Consider the following 20,326-nt stretch of genomic DNA (forward strand, 5'->3'; position numbering starts at 1 on the left):
TATCCTGGTCTCCCATGGGGTGCAGGGCCCAAGCATTTGGGCCATCCTCCACTGCACTCCCGGGCCACAGCAGAGAGCTGGCCTGGAAGAGGGGCAACCAGGACAGAATCCGGCGCCCCGACCGGGACTAGAACCCGGTGTGCTGGTGCCGCAAGGCGGAGGATTAGCCTAGTGAGCCGCGGCGCCGGCCTGAGATCTATTTTCAATTTACTTTATACACATATGTTTAACCCTGTGTTAAGTAGAGTTCAACAAATAGTATAGAAAAAAAAAAAAAAACCTGTTCCTCAACAGTCAAGATAAGAGCTGTTCAAGTCATTGCTTCTCAAAGTGTCAACTTCACTTCTGCAGATTGTGTTTTAGGTGGTCTATTAGTTAACACAGGTCAGGAAGAACATACAATATTTGTCCCTTTGGGACTGGCTTATTTCACTAAGTATGATGTTTTCCAGATTAATCCATTTTGTTGTAAGTGATTGGATTTCATTTTTTTTACCACTGTGTAGTAGTATATGTAGTGTACATATATCATAATTTCTTTATCCAGTCTTCAATTGATGGGCATTTGGGTTGATTACATGTCTTAGGTATTGTGAACTGAGCTGCAATTAACATGGGAGTACAGATAACTCTTTCATATGCTGATCTCATTTCCCTTGGGTAAATTCCTAGCAGTGAGATGGCTGGGTCATATGGTAGTTCTATTTTCAGATTTCTGAAGTATCTCCATACTGTCTTCCATAGTGGCTTTACCAGTTTACATTCTCACCAACAGTAGATTAGGGTACCTTTTTCCCCCATATCCTCACCAGCATTTGTTGTTTGTTGATTTCTGTATGAAAGCCATTCTGACTGGGGTGAGGTGAAACTTCATTGTGGTTTTGATTTGCATGTCCCTGACAGCTAGTGATCCTGAGCAATTTTTCATGTGTCTGTTGGTCATTTGGATTTCCTCTTTTGAAAAACGTCTGTTTGAGTCCTTTGCCCATTTCTTCAGTGGGTTGTTTGTTTTATTGTTGTGGAGTTTCTTGATCTCTTTTTATATTCTGGTTATTAATCCTTTATCAGTTGAATATTTTGTAAATAATTTCTTCCATTCTGTCAGTTGCCTTTTCACTTTCCTGAGTGTTTCTTTTGCAGTACAGAAACTTCTCAATTTGATGTAATCCCATTTGTGAATTTTGGCTTTGGTTGCCTATGCCTCTGGGGTCTTTTCCAAGAAGTCTTTACCTATGGCAATGTCTTGCAGGGTTTCCCCAATGTTCCCTAATAATTTGATGATATCATGTTTTAGATTTAAGTCTTTAATCCATTTTGAGTGGATTTTTGTGTAAGGTGTAAGGTAGGGGGTCTTGCTTTATATTTCTGCATGTGGAAATCCAGTTTTCTTAGCACCATTTGTTGAAGAGACTGTTCTTGCTCTAGGGATTATAAATGGTTTTTCTTAATCCATTTTCCAGCAATTTTTTGAAGTACTTTCACACCATATGTTTCTTATTAATATATATGGATATATTAAATGATCAAAGTTTGAGTTAGAAGAACACACAAAAATCATGAAAGCAGGGGAAGACATTGTGATGCAACAGGTTAAGCTGCAGCTTACGGTGCTGGCAGCACACACTGGAGAGCCAGTTTTAAGTCCCAGTTCCTCTGCTTACTCTCCAGATTCCCGGGAAGGCAATGGAGGATGACCCAAGTAACTGGGCCCCTGCCACTCATGCAAGACACCTGACTTCCGCCTGGGCCAGCCTCAGCTGCTTTCGGCATTTGGGAAGTGAATCAGCAGATGCAAGATCTCACTACTGCTCTGTTTCTTCCTCTCTCTGTCACTCTGCCTTTCAAGTAAACATAAGTAAGTCTTTTTAAAAAATGTTTTCTGAAAAAAAAGACAAGAAAGAAATACCAGGGAAGTAAAGAGGTTGCCCATGGAAAAGAGGGAAGGCACTGAGTCTGGGGCAGGGCCCTCGACCAGCAATGTTTGAGTGTGGTGTTTTATTACTTCAATTTTTTAAACAGTCAAGATCTCATTTGACAACCTGTTAAATTTTGTCCATCCTGAGTGATGCGTATGTGGGGTTTTTTATATACTATTCTCTACCTTTTTTTTGTATTCAGAACATTTTTCCAAATTATAAAAACACACAAAATTTAATGAGTAAAGAAACCATCTGCATTACTATTTGCATTATTCATGAATTCATTGAAAGTGTTCTCTTGGGGCCGCCACTGTGGCTTAGCAGGTGAGGCCACTGCCTAAACGCCAGCATCCCATTGGGTGCTGGTTGTGTCCTGGCTGCTCCACTTCTGATCCAGCTCCCTGCTAACGCTCCTGGGAAAAGCAGTAGAAGTTGGCCCAAGTGTTTGGGCCCCTGCACCCACGTGGGAGACCCGGAAGAAGCTCCTTGCTTCAGCCTGCCCCAGCCTTGGCTATTTTGGCCATTTGAGGAGTGAACCAGTGTATGGAAGATCTCTTCTCTCTTTCTTTTTTTTTTTTTTTTTAATTTTTTTTGACAGGCAGAGTGGACAGTGAGAGAGAGAGACAGAGAGAAGTCTTCTCTCTTTCTGCCTCTGCCTCTCTGTAACACTGCCTTTAAGATAAATAAATAAATCTTTTAAAAAATGTTTTCTTTAGAACTCTGTCTTGAATATTGTCTTAATTTTGCTTTTGTCAGTATGCTTCTGCTTGAATCTTATTGTCCAGTGCCCACAGTCAGTGTTCTGGAATTTTTATGACAAGCCAATAGCTAGCTAACTAAACACTCTGACCAGATAATTTGGGCTCAATTGTCCCCTTGATGCAAGTGAAAAAACACAATAGCTATAACTTCCTCTCAATTCATGTAATCTTTTCAAACAGCCTGCAGTTGCTGTTCAGGATCAGTCACCTTCTCCTCTTGTATGACTCAGCACAGGTCTTGTCAGACTAATCAGCAACATTCTCCAACGAAGCTTCATGGTCTCAGAGAGAGGCCAAGTCATAAAAGAAATTCTTTCACACACAAGCGCACATAATAAATTGTTATCATACATCACACACTGACAAGAAAGTGATAGGGCAAAATTAGCAGTGGTTCACTTTGTAGTATTTTTTAAAGATCTATTTATTTATTTATTTGAAAGGCAGAGTGACAGGGAAAGAGACAGAGACAGAGAAATATCTTCCAACCATTGGTTCACTCCCCAAATGGCCACAACAGACAGGGCTGGGCCAGGTGGAAGCCATGAGCTCAGAACTCCACCTGGGTCTCCCACATGGGTGGCAGGGTCCCAGTTACTGGGTCATCTTCCACTGCTTCCTCAGGCACATTAACAGGGAGCTGGAGAGGAAGTGGGATGCCTGTGTTGCAAGCATGGGCTTAACCCACTGCACCACAGTGCCAGCCCAACTTATTCCTGAGTGTCTGTACTTTCTATGGTAAATATTTTGCTGATTTTATAAATAAAGAAAAAAGAAATAATAAGATCTATTATTTTTCTTTTTTAAAATATGGTAAGGGCATGTAATATAAAATGTACCATTTTAAGCATTTTTAATTGCACAGTTATATCATTAAGTACATTCACATTGTTGTATAACTTTCTCCACCTCTGTTTCTACAACATTTTCACCTTCTTCAGCTGAAATTGTGTACCCACTAAGCACCAATTCCTCCACCTCCTTTCTTCTGAGCTCCTGACAACCACCATTCTGTTTTCTATTTTTTTTTTTTTTAATTATTTACTTATTCGAAAGGCAGAGCTACAGAGAGGCAGAGGCTCGGAGAGAGAGAGATAGGTCTTCCATCTGCTGATTCACTCCCCAAGTGGCCACAACAGCTTGAGCTGTGCCAATCCGAAGCCAGGAGCCAGGAGCTTCTCTTCTGGGTCTCCCACGCGGGTGCAGGGGTCCAAGGACTTGGGCCACCTTCCACTGCTTTCTCAGGCCACAGCAGAAAGGTGGACTGGAAATGGAGCGGCCAGGCCCAGAACCGGTGCCCATACACCATTCTGTTTTCTGTCTCTATGACTTTAACTACTCTAGGCATCTCCTATAAATGGACTCAAACAGCATTTGTCCTTCTGTGACTGCTTTATTTCACCTAGCAAAACATCTTCAAAGTTCACCTGTGTGGTAGCATGTGTCAGAGCTATTACGATTGTTTTTAGAAAAGGAAAGGACTAAAGTGTCCCTCCTAAAAAATAATTCACAGTGGCTGAGGCCCCCGTCGCTGCAATAGGACATATGTGTTTGAAAAAAGCAGAATCGGAATGAACTCTTGTGCATGATGGAATGCATTTCCCGTGGGAAAAAGCACGCCTTGCTTGTTTTCATTGCGCCCAGGGGTCTCCAGACTGATACCATAGTAAGTAATCATTTTTTCTTATGGGAAATTTCAATCTTGTGGTTCTATCCAAGTCAAGTAGAAATTTCCTGATAGCTTCAGTCAAGGCAGCTGTAAAAACTGCTTAACAAGAGAGCTGTCAGGTGTCCAATTTATCCTGCTCACTGGTTTCTGTATTTGATAGGATGTGGTCACGGTACCCATCAAAACTGGGTGAGTCAAAACACAGAAGGGGGCTTGCTTCAGAGCTGAGCTCCCTCATTCTATTTGATTGATTTTGTTTATGACAACTTGCAACCTTACCCTTTTTAAAAGAGCCCTGCGTTTGCAGTCATCAGAGGGCCGGTTTTATTTCCCCTTTCATCATTAAGAGAATAGAATTTTCTCGAGTAAGGATTCACAGTTGTTTCATTTGATCTCTAGAGCCTTGGAGACGGTTACTTGTGAATACTAATGCGGAGGTCTTCAAAGAGTGGGTTGTTAACACTTTGGGCTGGTTGCTGATTTGTCGTTGCTCTGCCGCACAGTGGCAGAATAAGGAACTGCACATCGTGGGAAAAACACCCCCCCCCCCCCCCCCCCGCCCGGGGCTTGATCTTCAGGCTCCCTTCTGTTTGTTTTCCCATTTGTATGAGACATTTAAAATATCTACTATGGATGAAAGAAGTCCCAAATAATAGTCTGCTAAACTGTTTACTGAATTATTACCCAGTTATTTTAAAAAAAACCTGAAAAGAGTTCAATGCTCCAAAAGCCCTATGATTTCCTTATTTTTGAAAAATTAAAATGACTTTATCATTTATAAAATAACTGACCTTGACATATTTTAATGTACATTAGAGCATATTTAATTCAAATCACGATAAGAGTTTTAAAGCTTCTGATGGGCATTTTAACTTTTCTCCTTAATACTCATTAATACATCATTTTTGCTACCTTTCCTTTCACCTAAATATTTCCTGCAGTTCTAGATATAGTCAATGAATTAAGAGAAAGCATTTAAATAATCATACCTAGGATCTTTATGTAAATTAGAAATTCTATCTTATTAAAAATAATTCCATGGTTAAGCCGCAGCCTGCAGTGCCAGCGTCCCATTCAGGCGCCTGTTCAAGACCCAGCTGCTCTACTTTCAACCGAGCTCCCCACTAATGGCCTGGGAAAGCAGTAGAAGATGGTCCAGGTGTTTGGGCCCCTGCACCCATGTGGGAGACCCAGATGAAGCTCCTGGCTCCTGGCTTCAGCCTGGCCCAGCCCAGGCTGTTGCAGTTATTTGGGAAGTGAACCAGTGGATGGGAGCTCTCTCTCTCTTCTCTGTAACTTTGCCTTTCATATAAATAAATAAATCTAAAAAAAAAATCCACACAAGATGGGATAAGAGGGGCTAGATTTATTCTCCTGCCAGAAACACCCTCTGCCCCTCTAGAGGAAATAAAAGAAACCAATTTTCAAGGCCATGGACATCAGGCCGTGCAGGAGAGGATCCCTGGAGGACGGGAAACAAGTGGACGAGCCTGAGATTGCTGTAGCTCACTTAGTACTTCTGGGAGGGGTTCCAGGCTGCAGTGCCCTGAGTTGAGAAGGAGTTGATAGAGCAAACCAAGACAGCTAGAATTCACAGAGCGAGTAACAGAAGAAAGCTACACAAAAGGAAATCAAAAGGCACCCTTGAATATTCAGCAGAGTACTGATTAGCCCATGTGAGCGAGAAAGCCACTTGAGTCAGGGGAAAAACTCCTTGAAATGCACAAAATCGCGAAGGCTCTCTCAAGATGAACTAAGTAGCTTAAATAGCCCTATTTCTATTCATAAAATTGAATACATGGTTAAAAACCTTCCCACAGAGAAACACAGGCCCAGATGGCTTTACTGGTGAATTTTTTCCAAGGTTTAAGGAGGAAATAAGATCAATTATAAATAAGTTTTCCAGAAAACTTAAGGGGAGGAAGTACTTTCTGACTTACTCCATAAGGCCAAGGTTTCCCTGATACAAATAACCAGACAAACACATTGCCAGAAAACTACAGATCAAATATTAACATAGAGGCATAAATTCTTGACAAAATCCAACAAGCTGGACAGGGTAATGCATCATGACCAAGTGATGTTTAACCATAGGAATGCAGAAGTGCCTTACCATTAGAAAATAGATCGATATCGTTCACCAGCTTAACAAACAAATGGTACAATCATCTGAGTAGATGCAGGAAGAGCATTTGGCAAAAACCCACCATCCGTCTTCTCTGTGCAGTGGGGGACGTCCTCGGCTTGATAAGTGCCACATGTCAGAGCTCTGCACTTGACATCAGACTTCACTGTGCCAGTCTGACTGCATTAGCCCGGCAATCAGGACCACGGCAAGGCTGCTGGCTCTCACACTTCTCACCAGCACTGGACTGGGAGTCCCAGGAACAAAGAAGGAAAACTGCTCTTACTGGCAAACAATAAGGTCGTTTGTGTAGAAAATGGAAACTACCGGGGCTGGCAGCGTGGCGCAGTAGGTTAATCCTCCGCCTGCGGCGCCGGCATCACATATGGGCACCGGTTCTAGTCCCGGCTGCTCCTCTTCCAAACCAGCTCTCCACTATGGCCTGGGAGGGCAGTGGGGATGGCCCAAGTGCTTGGGCCCCTGCACCTGCATGGGAGACCAGGAAGAAGCTCCTGGCTCCTGGCTTCGGATCGGCACAGCTCCAGCCATTGCGGCCAATTGGGGAGTGAACCAGCGGATGGAAGACCTCTCTGTGTCTTCCTCTCACCATCTGTAACTCTACCTCTCAAATAAATAAATAAAATTTAAAAATAAAAAAAAAAGAAAATGGAATCTACTGAAAAGCCACTCAATCTAACAAGTTCAGCAGTATGATAGGATATGAGATCCATATATGAAAATCAATAGTATGAAACTAATTGATGGGCACCTGTCATTATATCATTTGTCAAAACCCACAGGATGCACAAGAAAAAGAATGAACCCTGTGTAAACTGTGGGCTTCATCTAATAATAATGTATCAATATTGGCTCATCAGTCGTTAATAAGCATAACAATAATTGGAGATGTAGGGGAGGCTGCTATGACTCAGCAGACTGAGCCCCTGCTTGGGACACCTGCATCCCATTTCAGAGTGCCTGATTTGAGTCCTGGTTACTCTGCTTTTGATCCAGCTTTCTGCTGGTGCACCTGGGAGGCAGTAGGTAACGCCCCAAGTACTTGGGTTTCTGCCACTCATGTGGGAGAACCAAATGGAATTCCTGTCTCCTAACTTCAGACTGGCCTAACCCCCAGCTCTCGGGTATCTGAGGAGTGAATCAATGGATCTCTCCCTTCTCTCTCTGTCACTTTGCCTTTCAAATAAATCAATCTTTTTTTAAAAATACCTCAAAATGGGACTGGCATTGTGGTTTAGCAGGTTAAGCCGCCCACGGGTAATGCTGGCATCCCATATGGCACCAGATCAAGTCCAGGCTGCTCTGCTTCTGTTCCAGCTCCCTGCTAATGTGCCTGGGAAAGCAGTGGAAGATGGCCCAAGTGCTTGGACCCTACACCCATGTGGGAGACCAGGCAGAAGTTCCTGGCTCCTGGCTTTGGCCTGGCCCACACCCCGCTGTTGAGGCCATCTGGGGAGTGAACAGGCAGATAGAAACCCTCTGTCTCTCTCCCTGTAACTGCCTTTCAAATAAATATATAAAAATAAAATAATTCAAGATGTAAATAACAAATGAAACTGTCGATGCAAATGGTATGTGGGAACTCTATATTTCCTAATCACTTTTCTTGTAAACCTAGCATTACTATGAAATATTAAGTTTTGAAATATTACTGCTAATATTGTTACTTAGATAAATTTATAATGAAATAAATTTTGTCAGTTCTACCTAAATTTATTTCTAGATTCAGTGCCATTCAAGAATTTTCTTTGAAGGAAGGACGAAATGATTCTAAAATGCATGTGAAATTGTGGAAATATAGAATAACCAGAACAACTTGGAAAACAAGAACAGAGGTGAGTGTTGTGACACACTCGATTAAACCTTTGCTTGGGACGCCCAAATACCAAACCTGAGTGCCAATTTGAGTCCTGGACATTTTTCTTTTTTTTAAGATTTATTTATTTGTTAGAGAGGCACACAGAGAGAGAGAAAGAGGAAGAGAGAGAGAGAGAGATCTTCCATCCGCTGTATCACTCCCCAAATGGCCTCAACAGCTGATCTGCAGCCAGAAGCCAGAAGCTTCTTCCTGGGTCTCCCAGGTAGGTGCAGGGACTCAAGGGCTTGAGCCCTCTTCCACTGCTTTCCCAGTGGGCTGGAAGTGGAGCAGCCGAGACTTGAACCAGCACCTATAAGGGATGCTGGCACTGCAGGTGGCAGCTTTACCTGCTATTCCACAGCGCTGACCCCTGGATACTCCACTTCTGATCCAGCTCCTTGTATGCATTCCAGGAGGCAGCAGGTGATGGCTCAAGTGTTTGGGTCACTGCTGCTCATAGGCTTCAGCCTGGCCCCGCCCTGTCTGTTGCAGATATTTGGGGAGTACAGCAGATAGAAGATCTGTCTCTCTGTGTTGTTCTGCCTTTCAAGGAGATGAAAATAAATAAACGTTTGTGAAAAGAACAAGGGTGGATGACTAAGTCTACCTGATTTCAAGACTTATTATAACGTGTAATATTAAAAATGGATAAAAGACAGTGTAGATAACAGCATCCTTCCTGGGTGTCATTTGAAAAAAGAACGCAACGTCTGATCCGACAATTCAGTTCTAACAATTAACACTAAGAAAACAGCCAATGGGAGCCAGCACTGTGGCGCAACTGGTTAACACCCTGGCCTGAAGCGCCGGCATCCCATATGGGCACTGGTTCTGGTCCCGGTTGCTCCACTTCCAATCCAGCTCTCTGCTAAGGTCTGGGAAAGCAGCAGACGATGGCCCAAGTCCTTGGGCCCCTGCACCCACGTAGGAGACCTGGAAGAAGTCCTGGCTCCTGGTTTTGGGTCAACCCAGCTCCAGCCGTTCCAGCCAATTGGGGAGTGAACCAGCTGATGGAAGACCTCTCTCTCTGTCTCTACCTCTCTCTGTAACTCTGTCTTTCAAATAAATAAAATACATCTTTAAAAGAAAAAAGAAAACAGCCAATGACACACGTAAAACAAACCAGGATATCTCAGCATTATCCTTAATGCATAAAAACTTTCTCTACCTTTCAGCGCTCTCAGAGCAGATTTTTATCTCAGTGATTTGCAGGAACATACTACAAGTGATTGAGCCGGCCCTTGGTCCTTGGACGTTGTGGTTAGTTCCCATGTTCTACAAGGTATGTCCACTGTTTGCTGGGGCAGGTGGACAAATAAGCCAATCTTGGAGGAAGCATCGTTTAACATTTTCGTGCTCCACACAAACCATTTACAGCAGAATTGGAGGGCGGAGAGGAGCTACATTAGAGGAAGGAGGTGTGGACCGACAGAAGCAAGGCTCACGCGTTCTACCCGGCTCCTCCGGAGCCATGTTTGCAGCATGGAGCGGGGATTGCGGGAACTCCTCCTCTCCCAGGCGCGGGCTCCCGGGTTCCCGCGGTCTGCTGAGCTGCACTGCGCTCCTGTGGCCCAGCGGTGGCACTGCAGCCCCACAGCCTCGGGGAGACCATTGGCATAGGTTCTTGACTTTTTTTTTTTAGCCTATAATACACTAGTAGAAATTGAACAACCTGCAAATGTAGACGGTGTGAGGTTTGGGTCTGTAACAAACACTGTTGTAGAGCCCTGAGCCTATAAGTAAAGCAAACGTACTGCCCGAGTGGCCCAGGCTCTTTCTCCAGCTCTGCCGTAAGGGCGGCCCCGTCTTCCCGCCACCGGGAAGCAAGTCCTCCAAGGGGTCAGGCTGCTTCTTGCTCCCCTCTGTGCATGCTAAGCAGACCCTGTACCCGCAGCTCTCGCTGCACTTCTAAGTCTCTGGTAAGGGTTTTGATTTCCTAGAATAGGATGGGATGGTTGTGCCCTCCTTGCGCTACCCCAGCTCCCAATAGTAATTCCTGTGCCCTCCTCTCTCTCCCTTAGGGGCTAGAGGGTCCTTGTGCACCTGATGCCTCCTTGCCTTATTCAATATTTCTTTTTCTCTTGGAGACACCAAGTCCCAAACAGTAGGTACCTAGTGTGCCCAAAGGAGGAAAACACCCAAACTCGGGTGTATAGCTATGTTCTCACAGTGCAGTTCCGTTGTCTTCAATCCTACTGGTATTTAGGGGTTCCACTCTGTCCCAGTCTGCACTGACATCATGGGGCTGGGGCGGAGGCTGAAGAGAAAAGTAGGGGTTTAGGAACCGCTAACTCCTGCTGTTAACTTTGCACTGTTTCGCTCCTTTCAAACACTCCCAGCACGGACAAAGTTTGGGACACTGAATGGTGTCTCCAGCAGCTCCCATAGGTAAGAGGCCATTGTCAGACTTTATTAATGGATCACCCATCAATTTAGTTCTGAGCCCGAAGACTTCGATGAGCACACCAGGAGCTCTACCAAGCACAGAATGGCTCAGTGCTGCCCACCTCACTCAGGAGTATGTCCTGGGGTGACAGTAGGGTTGGGGGTCAGAATGGGTGAGTCACCCAAGTCATGGCTGTCACCAATGTGGGTCAATATGGTTGTGTCTCATTATTATAACTAATCTGTTTATTTGCAAGACAGAGACAAAAAGGGAGAGAGAGAGAAATCAAGCTTCATCTGCTGGTTCACTCCCCCAAAAAGTCCCAATGGCTAGGGCTGGGCCAGGCCAAAGGGAGAAGCCAGAAGCTTCATCTCGGTCTCCCACATGGGTGCAGGGGCCCAAGCACCTGGGCCATCCTCTGCTGCTTTCCCAGATGCATTAGCAGGGAGCTGGATCAGAAGAGGAGCAGCCGGGACTCAAACCGGCCTCACAAAGGATGCTGCCACTGCTGGCCCCGGTGGTATTTCATATTACTTAACATATGTCATACAAAAATGAAGAAAATAAGGATCATGGGCCATATAGAAAGAGAGAGAGAAAGACGAGAGACAGAGAGAGGGAGAGAATCAGTACTTGTCAGCAATGAGTCTGGTAGAGAGAGCCTTTGCAGCGTGGTGCCTGGGTTTTCCCAAATCCGCAGCCCTCACAGACTGGACACAGCAAGGTCTGGAGAGTTTGTCTTCTTAATGACCACATCCAGGGTGTGGCTGGCTACGCCTGAGTTTCTGTTGGTTGAGCCTTTGGGTGTTGTTTGTTTCCACCCTTGCAATTACTGGGAAACACGTTTTCAGTTTTGTTTGCTGGAGGACACCGAGACCTCATTGACTTCATAGTTCCACGTCTCTGCATGTGAAGTCTGTTTTGCTCAGAGCAGTTAGGCGCAGGTGCCCACGCTGTCCTTAACAGCAATGTCTGGCTCCCCACGTGACGCTAGTACACAGCTGGCACTGGGAACCTTTGCCCCAGAGCAGCTACAACCTGGCAGGAAACTCCTGAGAAGCAAAGCCTTCAGGAACTGGATCTAATGATGGGATTTCAGCAGAGGTGGAGGAACACTGTTGGAGGGGAGGAGTGATTTGGCCAGTATACAGGTGCTGCCTGCTCAGCATCCATTCTACGTTTTCTGTGCGGTAAGTACCTGACTTTTCTTACCTGATCCATCCTTGCTCCCATGCTCCAACTCTCAGCTTGCAAACATGCATATGCACAGCCCATCCAAGCTCTGAATTTGGTCTTTTCAAGCAAGAATTGCTCTTAGATTCAGACACACCTGGACCTTTAGATTGAACTTCTACCTTTAGAGTTCTCCTTGATTGAGTCAAGCAATCCCCCTGCCATTTTTGTTTCTAAATGGGTTTGAGGTGGGTTTTATCATTTGTAACCCAAAAGTAACAGAAATGCATGAGACTTTCAAATAAAATAAGTGGCTTTCCATGAGAGCATTTCAGGCATGGAAAGCCAAGACACTGTGGCAAAAAAATGTTCTACATGAAGGATCTCTGTAAGTGAGACCCCAGCAGAAAGAAGTGGCTATCAAAGAAGGATGTACTTTTCCCTAAAAGGGAGGAGAGAACTTCCGCTTTGCTTATGGTCTTGCCTGAAATACTGATGGAATTTGTGGACTAGAAGGCTTCCATAGCCTAGGCAGCTCATGTCAAGAGCCTCAAGTGGTCACTGACATCATACATAAGAGTGTTAATTGCTAAATTAACAACAGGAGACACTGTGCACTAACTCCCCATGCAGGACCTCTGTCCTTAATGAGTTGTATTATGGGGGTTAACTGTAAAACTATTTCTCAATTTTTTGTGTGTGCATGTGTGTACAAATTGTCAAAATCTTTACTTAGTATAGAGTTGGTCTTATGTGTACAAAGTTAATTGAAAATGAGTCTCAATGGAAAATAGAACTGGGAAGGGGAAAGGGAGGAGGAGAAAGGGTGGGTGTGTGGGTGGGAAGGCAGGTATGGTGGGAAGAATAACTCTATTCCTAAAGTTTTACTTATGAAATTTGTATTCCTTAAAAATAAATTTTAAAAAATGCCTAGAACATAATCCACACTCAATAAGTACCTTGAAATTTTTTTAAAAAAAAAGGCTTTAAGTTTTCTCTACTTATAAAAAGAAGATAGATTAATTGATGTGTCTTCTTATTTGGGGATTCTTGTTCTGTGATTACAAGTTCCTTCATTGTTCTCAGCAAATCTTAAGTTTACTAAACATGAAAAGCCCATTTATTTTGGTGAGTTTAGCCCTGTACAACATATTTGTTTGGAGCATGGCTTTTAAAAACTGCCCACACATGTAAACTGGAAATAATGGACTTATTTCTCAGAACTGTTGAAGGTAAAAAGAAATAACTTATGTGAAATCACTTGATGGTATACCAGTGTTGAGTGTAATTACTGTGGGCATCAGTATCACTATCATCATCTTTTGTTTTCTGTCACGAAGTCCCTGGAGAATTATTCCTTGTTAGTATTACTAGTTGTACTTATGTGCAAACTGTGACTGAGCAAGTAAATGACAAGAAAGCAAATGTGATTCCTTTTAGGCTATAGTCACCCCCCAGAATGTTATCAAGTTCAGTTGAAATCGTGCATGCTAAAGTACTCTGAAAACAAAAGTGCTGTGTGACTCTGAAGTACTGTTATCCCAACCCTGCAAGTCACTGCATCCTTGATGTTGTTTATTTGCATGGATGTTTTCTTTCAGAGTTTATTTCATTTAATTTTAAAACAAAAAACCCACAGGCTGTTTTATAGGGTACAACTTTATACAATGAATGGCTTTCTCTTGGTTTTCATTCTCCTCAGCCTCTCTATGGTATTTAACCACCCTGACAGCCCACTCTTTGAAATTCTTTCGCTTAGATTCAGTAACACTACATTTTCCTACACTACATTTTCCTACTTCTTTCTGACCTTTACAATGACTTTCGACTCCCTTCTCCTCCTCACCCAGCTCCTAACTCTAGGGATGTCCCCAACCCCACAGGCTCTGATTTCTGTCTCTGCTCAGTTCCCAGATAATTCATCCCTTCTCATCTGCCTTGCGTCAGTTCATGGTTCCATCTTCCAAGTATTTATTTCAATGTGTATACCCTGCCACTATGTCACTTTCAATATCTTCAAAAGCTCCACAATCCTCAGTAGTCCACTTGGCGACCTTTCCAAGTACCCCATTTCAGTTGGTGGCACCACTATTCTTCCCATGTCCCTGTCCTCCTCCTTGTTTCCTTGTCTTTCAATCCCTTTTTTCTTTTTGTTTTTTTATTTTATTTTATTTTATTTATTTGAAAGCCAGAGTTACAGAGAGAGAGAGAGAGCACGAGCAGAAGAGACAGAGAGAAAGAAGTCTTCCATCCACTGATTCACTCACCAAATGGCCACAATGGCTGGTGCTGGGCCAAGCTAAACCCAGTTGCCAGGAGCTTCTCCCACGTGGGTGCAGGGGCCCAAGTGCTTGGGCCATCTCTGCTGCTTCCCCAGGCACATTAGTGGTGGGACCAAGGCAACTTCGGCTGGCTGACAAGGTCACAGCAGAAGGTCTGTCTCTGCAAGGCGGGAGAAGGGCAGCCTCAGTTGGTCCTCTTGGTGGTTTTAGGTTTGTTGGGAACTACACTCTGCATAAGAAAGCCGGAGCTTCCTGGTGGTCCCGCTAATGACTGCTGTATTCCTAATTTTAGGGAAGAACACTTAGTCTCATTAGCCCCAAAATGTCCATTGCTTTGTAGAATTCTAATCAAATCAAATGCTAGCATAGGAGATGGGGTGATGCTTTACGCAAGGTTGAGCTGTTTGTGGAAAAGAATTAAAAGGTAATAGGCTCCCTGGTGTATACTTCCCACTAGCATAAAGATAAATGTTATTAAACTTTAATTCAATATATGCCACAAATACAACAGTGCTTAGGACATCAGAACTGTAGGACAGATCTAAGTGAACCTTTAAATAAGTACAATAAGGAAATTAGAGTTACAGAAAGAACTGCAAAGAAGGGATACATTTGAAAAAGGGCCTGCTCTGAACATTGGGGCTTCTAGTAAAGATTAGATTAGGGAGGTAATACTCTAGCTTCTGTAACCAATTTCTGCATAGCTCAACAGCACTCCAGGCCTTGGCTTGTGTGGGCAGCCTGTTATCTTGCACCTGTCTGTGATAGTAACCCATGCTCTGAACTTGCCTTTGAAAATCATTGTCTCGCACCTGTGATTGTAACCCACGCTCTGAATATGCCCTTGAAAAGCAGAGAAATTGTAACTAGGTGAAAATGGACAACAGACTTGATATTGTAAGAAGAAAGAATCATTATGTGACATGATATAAAAATAAAGTCTGGTGATCAAGAGCCAGAGCTGTGCCATCAGCCCTGCTGTGAGGGTGTCTCTCATTTCTTCGAGTGCCAGCACCTCTCACACCTTGGGACCCCTGAGCTGGCTGGAGCTGGACTCTGGCACATTAGCAGGGAGCTGGGTTGGAAGTGGAGCAGCTGGGACTCAAACCATAGCTCATGTGGAATGTCAATGTCACGGGTGGCAGCTTAATCTGCTATGCCTCAGGGCCAGCCTCATCAACCCCTTTTTTCACACTCCAAGCACTCCAGTGCCTGGAAGGCTCACTCTTCCTCTGCCCCCCACCCCCAGATGTCCGTTTTGCCCAGGCCCTCATCATCTCATGATCCATTCTTATAGCTGATCTCTAAGGAGATCTTGACTATCCCCATTCCTGCCTAGCCTGTGGATTGCAGCCAATCAGTTTCCTGAAGACACCTCTTTGTGAACTCCATGAGACTAGAACTTTACACCGCTCCTCTCCATGCCCCCCAGAACCTGGCCCCACGCCCAGCATGGTGGTGGCCCTTCACAGCCCGCCATTCCCTTGCTCAAGGGAGCTGCTTCCGAATGTGTGTGTATGATCAGACCTCTTAGCTTGATTAGGTGTCATGACACGGATTATCCACCCCATCTCATTTCTCAGTACTTCACAGGGTAAACCGTGTTCAATGCAATCTGGTTTTCCCTTTTATAAACTAACATTACACTGATAATTAAGACCAAACTGTTAACACTCATTAATTCTCCACTATCAATGTAATTTGCCTCCCTAACTAGATTATGATATCCTTAAAGTCTGAAATTCCATTAACTGCTACCATAGTAAATTTTGATTTACTGCCTACCAAAACGCCCCTCAACACAATACTGTATTTGACCTACTAAAGTAAAAACATGCAATATATTTCCTCTCCATGTTCACATTTACTTTTATATTTATAGAGTCATCACATCTATTTATGTCTCACAGCATGTAACACCAGTGGCCATGAGTAACAGTGGTCACCTATATTTGTTCATGAATATAAACTGGACATCTTTTTAAAAAAATAGATATTTAATTTGTCTTTGGTTTATTTATTTTACTCATTTGAAAGGGAGAGAGAAAGAGAGAAGATTCCTATTTACTGATTTTTTTTCTTTTTTATTTTATTTATTTATTTTTTTGACAGGCAGAGTGGACAGTGAGAGAGAGAGACAGAGAGAAAGGTCTTCCTTTTGCCGTTGGTTCACCCTCCAATGGCCGCCGCGGCCGGCGCTGCGGTTGGCGCACAGCGCTGATCCGATGGCAGGAGCCAGGTACTTCTCCTGGTCTCCCATGGGGTGCAGGGCCCAAGCACTTGGGCCATCCTCTACTGCACTCCCTGGCCACAGCAGAGAGCTGGCCTGGAAGAGGGGCAACCGGGACAGAATCCAGCGCCCCGACTGGGACTAGAACCCGGTGTGCCGGTGCCACAAGGCGGAGGATTAGCCTAGTGAGCCGTGGCGCTGGCCCTATTTACGGTTTCACTCCCCAGATGTCTGCAACAGCTGTGGCCGGGCCAAGGCCAAAGCCAGGAATTGAAAACTCAGTCCAGGTCTCCCATGTGGGTAGCAGGGACCCAAGTACTTAGGCCACCATCTGCTGCCTCCAAGGATGCATAGCAGTGGGAAGCTGGATCCGGAGCAGAGCTCTCTGGTATGGTATGTGGATGTCCCAAGCAGCATCCAAACCATTATATCCAATGCCCTCCCCGAATGAGCTGCACTCTACTTTGGGTTCCTCCTTGATCTCTAAGCCCAACATAAAATAGTATCTTGGTGACCTACAATGGTTAATATGTTTTGTTGAAGATGTAAAAACTTAAGCTGTGGGCACAGTGGTGGTAAAGCAGGTTCAGCCGCTGCTTACAATGCCTGCATCCGGGGTCACAGGGCTGTTTCAAGTCCAGCTACTCAGCTTCCAATCCAGCTCCCTGCTTCTGCACTTGAGATGACAGTGGAAATCGGCACAAGTGCTTGGGTTCCTGCCACCCACATGGAAGACCCAGAGGGAATTCTGGCTCCTGACTTTGGCCTGGCCCAGTCTTGGCTGTTGCAGCCACCTGGGGAGTGACCCAGTGAATGAAAGATATCTCCTCAGGTCAACATTGTAGCCTAGTGGGTTAAGCTACCAACTGTGATGCTGCCATCACATATAGGCACCAGTTCAAATCCCGACGGCTCCACTTTCAATCTAGCTCCCTGCTAATTGTCTGGGAAAAGCAGCGGAGGATGGTTCAAGTGTTTGGGCCCCTATCACCCATGTGGGAGACCCAGTTCCTGTGTATGATGTAAGTGTAAGATCTCTCTCTCTCTCTCTCTCTGTAACTCTTTCTTTTCTTTTTTTTTTTTTTCCACCTTGTAACCTGTTTTGATTGTACTCTTCCCCCAAGACCATCTGCAGCTGGAGTGAAAACTCAAAGGTGTGGGGCAGACCCCTGTGCCTCTGAGTGGGGTGGCCACCGAGGCCCTGGGGGAGCCAACTGAGGCCCCTTCCTGGTCCTGCCTGCATTGGATGATGTGCACACTGGGGTCCAGGGCAGGCAGGGCAGGCTCCTGGCCCCGACCCTGGTCCCTTCAGGAGGGCAGGGCTCTGTATCCCTTCAGTGGGCAGCCACCCTGGATCTGTGTAACTCTTTCAAACAAAATAAATAAATCTGTTTAAAGGATCTCCCTCTTAATCTCTTGATCTCCATCACTCTGCCTTTCAAATAACAAATAAATCCTCATTTTTTTTTCTTGGGCCAGCACTGTGGCATAGTGGGTAAAGCCGCCACCTATATGCCTGCATCCCATATGGGCACCAGTTTGAGTCCTGGCTGTTCCACTTCTGATCCAGCTCTCTTCTGTGGCCTAGGAAAGCAGTAGAAGATGGCCCAAGTCTTTGGGCCCCTGCACCCACGTGGGAGACCCGGAAGAAGCTCCTTGCTCCTGGCTCCTGGCTCCTGGCTCCTGGCTTCAGATCAGCGCAGCTCTAGCCATTGTGGCCAGCTGGGGAGTGAACCAGCAGATGGAAGAAGACCCCCCCCCCCTCTCTCTCTCTGTGTGTGTGTGTGTGTAACTCTGACTTTCAAATAAATAATTAAATTAAAAAATATATTTGTTGTCAGATTTTTTTTTTTTTTTGACAGGCAGGGTGGACAGTGAGAGAGAGAGACAGAGAGAAAAGTCTTCCTTTGCCATTGGTTCACCCTCCAATGGCAGCTGCAGCCGGCGCACCGCGCTGATCTGATGGCAGGAGCCAGGTGCTTCTCCTGGTCTCCCATGGGGTGCAGGGCCCAAGCACTTGGGCCATCCTCCACTGCACTCCCTGGCCACAGCAGAGAGCTGGCCTGGAAGAGGGGCAACAGAGACAGAATCCGGCGCCCCGACCAGGACTAGAACCCGGTGTGCCAGCGCTGCAAGGTGGAGGATTAGCCTAGTGAGCCGCGGCGCCGGCTCAGATTGTGTTTTATAATTCAGGAATAATGAAACCCAAGTTTTATTTTAGCTTAGAAATGAGAAGGGAATTCCACGATAACAGCAGTTGACAAACATAATGAGTAGGTGGAACTTATGATGAAAGATGCTTCTGAGATGCTGCAGTATATAAAAGGGTGTTAGGGAGACGAGGGGATCTTTACCCCTCCAGGCTTGGGTCGTTCTCTCTCTCTCTCTCTCTCTCTCTCTCTCTCTCTCTCTCCCTCTTTCTTACTTTCTTTCCCCCTACCTAGAATGACCAATTGATCACCTGGTAGTCCAGAGGAATTAATAAGCCTCTTTTTAACTTCCAAACTCAAAGCCAAGGAGTTATTTTGAGCACTTGGTAGAATCGAACACATTGTGGGGATGCAGGAAGGAGCCTCAGAAATAGAGTCTTTAAGGCTGCAAAATTCTGCATGTATTTGAATAATTAAAATGTATGTACCCCTCCCCCGGGCCATCCTTTCATTCCTAGCACACTGTAGACATTGCTAACATGAAGCAATAGTGCACTCGCACACTTTCTCAAACAATTGCGCTAATTGTGAACTTGCCAACTCCTAACAAGAATGCTAGTGTGCATGACTTTGCAAGGGTGCCCAGTTCTACGAAGAGATAGCAGCACTTTTGTCTCCAGGAGCCAAAGCTCACAGATGGGTCACTTGGCTGTGGCAGAATCAGGCTAAGCTCTTGGCAGATGCATTGGAAAGTTGGCTGATTTGCTCAGAAACCTGACAGCCCTGTCATCCCCAGCTCCAAGAACAGACTCTTCTGACACACGGTTCACCTCGACACCTCCCCCCTCCATCAGCATTTTCCTTGGAAAAGTTCTTTTCTGTTTTGTTTTGTTGTTACTGTGTAGCTACTTCCACTATTTCTTTGATGACTGTTCTTTTGCATGTCCATCATATATGTACGTACAGACGATGAGAGAGACAGAAAGAAAGGATTTCTCAACCTGGACATTCTTTTTTTTTTTTTTTTTTTTTTTTCCGACAGGCAGAGTGGACAGTGAGAGAGAGAGACAGAGAGAAAGGTCTTCCTTTGCCGTTGTTTCATCCTCCAATGGCCGCCACGGCCGGCACACTGTGGCCCGTGCATTGCGCTGATCTGAGGCCAGGAGCCAGGTGCTTCTCCTGGTCTCCCATGGGGTGCAGGGCCCAAGCACTTGGGCCATCCTCCACTGCACTCCCTGGCCACAGCAGAGAGCTGGACTGGAAGAGAGGCAACCGGGACAGAATCCGGCACCCCGACCAGAACTAGAACCCGGTGTGCCGGCGCCGCAGGCAGAGGATTAGCCTAGTGAGCCGCGGCGCCGGCAAACCTGGGCATTCTTGACATTTGGGGTTGAATAATTCTTTGTTGTGAAGGGCTGTTCTTGCATCAAAACAGTGTCTCCAGACTTTGCCAAAGGTCCCCTGCAGGGAGAATCATCCCTGGCTAAGCACCACTGACACAGAGTAACTCTGAGTGAGTTACTCGCTGTAAAGTCTGGATTGACTAAACATCCATGGGCATATTCCACTACAAAGTACAACCACACAAAAATTCAATAGAACCAGGATTTCCAACTGGAGTCATTTTATTTCAAGAAATATAAAATAAATTATAATTAGTGTATTAAGAACTTGTGTTGGGAGGACACTTCTATGCACTGTGGTGTAGCAAGCTAAGCCTCTGCCTGCAGCATTGACATCTTGTACTGATTTGAG

At 45.1% G+C, this 20,326-nt stretch overlaps 1 long non-coding RNA gene across 1 annotated transcript; it reads left to right on the forward strand.

Annotated features, from left to right (window-relative positions):
• Nucleotides 1–11,551: 11,551 nt before the first annotated feature.
• On the forward strand, nt 11,552–18,249 carry LOC138843376 (uncharacterized). The gene is made up of 2 exons (XR_011378035.1): nt 11,552–11,926; nt 18,010–18,249. It is a non-coding gene; the product is annotated as an uncharacterized lncRNA (long non-coding RNA).
• The last annotated feature ends 2,077 nt before the right edge of the window (nt 18,250–20,326 follow it).

Source organism: Oryctolagus cuniculus, chromosome 8 (assembly GCF_964237555.1).
Source record: "Oryctolagus cuniculus chromosome 8, mOryCun1.1, whole genome shotgun sequence".
NCBI lineage: Eukaryota > Metazoa > Chordata > Mammalia > Lagomorpha > Leporidae > Oryctolagus > Oryctolagus cuniculus.